General features: G+C 37.0%; 1 pseudogene; it reads right to left on the bottom strand.

Moving 5' to 3' along the window:
* Nucleotides 1-330: 330 nt before the first annotated feature.
* Nucleotides 331-842, bottom strand: LOC113597492 (translationally-controlled tumor protein-like; annotated as a pseudogene).
* Between the last annotated feature and the right edge of the window lie 5,281 nt (nucleotides 843-6,123).

The raw sequence follows: 6,123 nt of genomic DNA on the forward strand, positions 1-6,123 counted from the left end.
CTTAAGGGATGTCACAGTGGAATAGATTGTCTTGTTAAAGAGTGATCTCCCTCTCCCTAGAAGTGTTTAAGTTGAAACTGGAGGACTATAAGCCAGAGATAAATTATTTTTAGTTTAAGTGCATTTTATTTTTAGACAACCTACATGACATTTTTTTCTTAAAAACAATGCCTCCACTCCAATAAAATCAAGGTCAAAATAAATGAAGAGCTCAAGATGACATTAGTCCCATTTTTCTAAGTCTTAGTGCTGTGTGGATGAAGAGCAGTAGGCAGTTAGGACAACAGGTGATACATCCAAAGTAATAGCCAAATTCATTAACATTTTTTTTTAATTTCTAAACTTCCCTGAAAGAAAACCATACATACATGAGGTCACACCATCCTCACTGTAGTCCAGCAGAGCAACCATGACATATGGATTCATGTTTTCACCAATAAAGAACTGGTAGTTTTTGAAATTAGCAAGGATTTTCTTGATTTGTTCTGAAGCCCCTGCCATAAAAGGTTTGACTCTTTCTGGCCTCTACTCTTCAAGTTTGCCTTTGATTAATTTCATGTAATCTTTGATGTACTTCTTGCAGGCTTCCTTTGTGAAGCTGGTTTCCTGCCAGTGATGGATCATGACATTATCAATACAAGTGATTACTGTGCTTTTGGTACTTTTGCACACCAGACCTTCAGTGGAGGCATTTTCACCAATGAGCAAGCCATCAATGTTACCCTCTGTTCTACTGACCATCTTCTCTTCCACCTCTAGGCACTTCCAGTCTGCAATCTCCAGATCTTGCAGATATCAGAGAACATCTCATTATGGCTTATAAGGTCCTAGAAGATTATCATGACGGCAGCTGGAGAGAGATGGTGGCAATGTAAGCTTAGCAGGAGCCAAGAGTTCTAAGTGAGCTTGGTGCAGCTAGAGTGACAATCATGGGAAGGGAGGAGCAGGTGGAAAAAAATGCCAGTGATATTGGAAAGGATTTCTTTGTTGCCTTAAACAATGATCTGAAACTGTTTAAAGTCTTTTATTCTTTTTTTGAAACTGTTTAAAGTCTTTTTAAGTTTGAGGTTCTACACCAAAATTGACCCAGTGGATTTTGTCTATAAGATTACTATTTTTTGAATAAGGTATCATCATCAACAAGCGTTTTGGAATGACTATTGAATACACAGGGCTGTGTTCATTCTTAAAATTATATGTATGCTTGGGGAGCCTGGGTGGCTCAGTAAGTAAGGCATCTGACTTCTGCTCAGGTCATGATATCATGGTTTGTGAATTTGAGCCCTGTATTGGGCTTTCTGCTCTCAGAGCAGGGCCCACTTTGGATCCTCTGTCTCCCTCTCTCTCTGCTCCTTCCCTGCTCATGATCTTACTCTTTCTCTCAGAAATGGATAAAGACATTAAAAAATTATATATATGCCCACCACATTTTTAAAATTACATTCTGGTAAAATACTAAAAACCTTCCAGCCTTTAAAATAGAATGTGTGAAAGTCTACTTTCTAATCATTGTATTTTGTGATTCCATTTTGTTTCTGGCAAGTGTAAAAAAAAACACAAGTACTACTAAATGTGTGAATGGTAATGTCACCCAAATAGTTGCTTAACATGTAGTTTTTTGCTGCAAAGAGTTTGTAACAATAAACGCAAGACTCCTGGGTTCTCTACTTCTCCATAGTTCTCATCTAACTCTTGGACCTTGGGCAAGTCACTCTTATAAACATAAAAGAGGTTTAACAATATTCAGTTCTAAAATATTTCCCTGCTACATTGGGGTTAAAGTGCTATAGAGATTCAAATATGTCTTCACTCCACTACATTAATCACCCTCTTCTCCACTTTGAGATTACTAAGGGAGATATCATATGAGAAACAATGGCAAATGAGAAAGCAAAGTGTGACTGTATTATTACCTGCACTTGTAAAAAGTCTAGCACTGAGATTAGTGTAAAACCTGTTGGAGAACAGGCTTAAACTGGAAACTTAATGGGGGTCTCTTCCCTGACCCCAAATCAGTCAGACCAGCCAGTAACTGGCTGTATAGTACAGCAAACTGAAAAGATATACTTGAGAGGAGGTGAGCAGGCATTAGTGGGCCATGCATTTGGTTCATGCAAAGAAGATGTAAAATAGCTTCCAAGAGAAATAAAGAGATAGTAAAAGAGAGACAGAAACATCAAACCTCAATGATATTTTCATTCATAGTTATTTCACTCACTAGCATTAGGTAATCCAATTATTATACTAGAATCTGTTCCATCAGTTAGTGCCACTCCTATTTGTGGATTATTGTTATGCGCTGTGTGTGTGCGTGTGTGTGTGTGTGTGTGTGTGTGTGTGTGTGTGTATTGCTTTAGATAAAATTTCAATGTGGTCTTAGAGACCTATATATTCCTTTGGAGCCCTGTATATACTGTCATCAAGACATGGTTCTAGGGTTTGTGTCAGTTACCTGGTGTTCTGCTCTAACACAGAATCCTTTTTAATTTCCTGAAAACCTGACAGGTATTGATTCATGAGCAACCAACTCAGTCTGGGGTCACTGCCATGATAGGTATGGGATAGTCACTTTTTCTTTTATGATAAAGACACTAAAACTTTCAAGCGTTTGGAGTCTTCAATGTAAGAAAAGAGCTTAAAGTTTAGGATTTTTATATCTGCAGAAACAAGTACTTATAGAGATCAATAAAGTCCTTAAAATTGTGAAAATTATTAATAACACCAAATCACAGAATGATGAATCTATGTACTGTCATTACTTGAAACTTTAAAAAGTTTCTCTGAGTATGATGTGAGGATTGTTTACATCCACAATCACTTGGGTAAATCACAGGGTTAAAAAAAAAAAGCAAAAAACCCAAATCTTGGGTGTTTAGAATTTCTGGATATGAAGCTCATGAACTTGCATTTTAAACAACCATCTTCTTCATGATTCTTATGCATTTTAACTTTGAGAACTATTGCTTTAAAGAGGTAGATTTAGAATTAGTAAAATAAGGTACATTCTATAGTCTAGTATGATGGAAAACACACAGATGTGGGGAGGAGGAGGCCTAGAATCTAGTCCTGGATTTATCCTTATCATCTGGGAGATCTTGGGTAAGTGATGTTAACCCTTTGAGCACCATTACTGTTCTCTGTAAAATGAGAGACTTTATCTGGAGAAACTCTAAGGTTTTCTTCAGCTCAAACACTGCACAAATCACACACAGGGCATTAAATTAATTGAACTTGTTCCAGGAGGTCATAGGGCCTATCACCCAGCACAATGCCTGGCACATAGTATGAATTCAATAAATGTTAGTTATGGAATCCAGACAGAAAGTATAAACGTATTCAAACAGGAATTAAATAAGTTTTCATTTGGTAGATATGTAATTGGCAATGTGTTAAGAAAAGGTAGGAAAATATTTGGGAGTGATCTTTAAGTGTGTGAAGACAAATTATATATATCTCCCGACATCATTTCTTGGTGGCCATCAATACTTGACTGGATTCAACCAACTCAAATTTATTTATTAACACAGTTTCTTTTGACAACTACCCTTTACTTAGGTAAGCAACCACCCATCAACTTCTTAGCAACTACACATGATATTTAATGTCTGTCTTGTTTGATATTTATGCTGTCTTGTTTGTTACATTTTATCCATTTAAATCTATTTTAATTTTTCTTCAGAGAAGAAACCAATGTATATTTTTTATCAATTAATTGTCTAGATTTTATAATACAATATTTTCCTTTATTTTTAGGTTACACACTTTTTGATTTTTCTTTATTTGCCAACAATGTGTAATATTTTCTCCCCCTTAGAGACAAGAAGGAGATAATTTTGTCTTACTTTTAGGAGAGCTGTTCAACATTATAGCTTCACTACTTAAATATTTTTCTTTTTTTATGAAATCTATTGTCAAATTGACTTTCATAAAATACCCAGTGCTCATCCCAACAGGAGCCCTCCTCAATACCAATCACCAACCCTCCCCCACCCCCCATTAACCCTCAGATTGTTCTCAGTTTGTAACAGTCCTTTATGGTTTGGCTCCCTCCCACTCTCACTTTTTTTTTCCTTCCCCTCCCCCATGGTCTTCTGTGAAATATCTCAGGATCGATATAAGAGTGGAAATATATGGTACCTGTATTTCTCTGTATGGCTTATTTCACTTAGCATAACATTCTCCAGTTCCATCCATGTTGCTACAAAAGGCCATATTTCATTCTTTCTCATTGCCACGTAGTATTCCATTGTGTATATAAACCACAATTTCTTTATCCATTCGTCAGTTGATGGATATTTAGACTCTTTCCATAATTTGGCTATTGTTGAGAGTGCTGCTATAAGCATTGGGGTACAAGTGCCCCTATGCATCAGAACTCCTATCTCCCTTGGGACAATTCCTAGCAGTGCTATTGCTGGGTCATAAGGTAGGTCTATTTTTAATTTTTTGAAGAACCTCCACACTCTTTTCAAGAGTAGCTGCACCAGTTTGCATTCCCACCAACAGTGCAAGAGGGTTCCAGTTTCTCAACAACCTCTCCAGCATCTATAGTCTCCTGATTTGTTCTTTTTAGCCACTCTGACTGGCATGAGGGGGTATCTGAGTGTGGTTTTGATTTGTACTTCCCTGATGAGGAGTGATGTTCAGCATCTTTTCATGTGCCTGTTGGCCATCTGGGTGTCTTCCTTACAGAAGTGTATATTCATGTATTCTGCCCATTTCTTCACTAGGTTATTTGTTTTTCAGGTGTGGCATTTGGTGAGTTCTTTATAGATTTTGGATACTAGCCCTTTGTACAATATGTCATTTGCAAATATCTTTTCCCATTCCGTTGGTTGCCTTTCAGTTTTGTTGATTATTTACCGTGCAGTGCAGAAGGTTTTATCTTCATGAGGTCCCAATAGTTCACTTTTGCTTTTAATTCCCTTGTTTTTGGGGATGTGCCAAGTAAGAAATTGTTGCGGCTGAGGTCACAGAGGTTTCTTCCTGCTTTCTCCTCTAGGGTTTTGATGGATTCCTGTCCCACATTCAGGTTCTTCATCCATTTTGAGTTTATTTTCTGGAATGGTGTAAGAAAGTAGCCTAGTTTCAATCTTCTGCACGTTGCTGTCCAGGTCTCCCAACACCATTTGTTAAAGAGACTGTCTTTTTTCCATTGGATATTTTTACCTGCTTTGTCAAAAATAAGTTGGCCATACTTTTGTGGGTCTAATTCTGGAGTTACTATTCTATTCCATTGGTCTATGTGTCTGTTTTTGTGCCAATACCATGCTGTCGTGATGATTACAGCTTTGAAGTAGAGGCTGAAGTCTGGGATTGTGATGCCTCCCTCTTTGGTCTTCTTCTTCAAAATTACTTTGGCTATTCGGGTCTTTTCTGGTTCCATACAAATTTTAGGATTGCTTGTTCTAGCTTCAAGAAGAGTGCTGGTGCAAATTTGGTTGGGATTTCATTGAATGTGTAGATAGCTTTGGGAAGTATTGACATTTTAACAGTATTTATTCTTCCAATCCATGAGCACGGAATATTTTTCCATTTCTTTATATCTTCTTCAATATCCTTCATAAGCTTTCTATAGTTTTCAACATACAGATCTTTTACATCTTTGGTCAGGTTTATTCCTAGGTATTTTATGCTTCTTGGTGCAATTGTGAATGGGATCAGTTTCTTTGTTTGTCTTTCTGTTGCTTCATTATTAGTGTATAAGAATACAACTGATTTTTGTACATTGATTTTTTATCCTACGACGTTGCTGAATTCATGTATTAGTTCTATCAGACTTTTGGTGGAGTCTCCTGGGTTTTCCATGTATAATATCATGTCATCTGCAAAAAGCGAAAGCTTGACTTCATCTTTGCCAATTTTGATGCCTTTAATTTCCTTATGTTGTCTGATTGCTGATGCTAGCACTTCCAACACTATGCTAAACAACAGTGGTGAGAGTCGAAATCCCTTTCGTGGTCCTCATCTCAGAGGGAAAGCTCCCAGTTTTTCCCCATTGAGGATGATACTAGGTGTGGGCCTTTCATATATTGCTTTTATGATGTTTAAGTATGTTCCTTCTATCCCGTCTTTTTGAGGGTTTTTATTAAGAAGGAATGCTGAATTTTGTCAAATGCTTTT

The sequence above is a fragment of the Acinonyx jubatus genome, chromosome X, assembly GCF_027475565.1.
Source record: "Acinonyx jubatus isolate Ajub_Pintada_27869175 chromosome X, VMU_Ajub_asm_v1.0, whole genome shotgun sequence".
NCBI lineage: Eukaryota > Metazoa > Chordata > Mammalia > Carnivora > Felidae > Acinonyx > Acinonyx jubatus.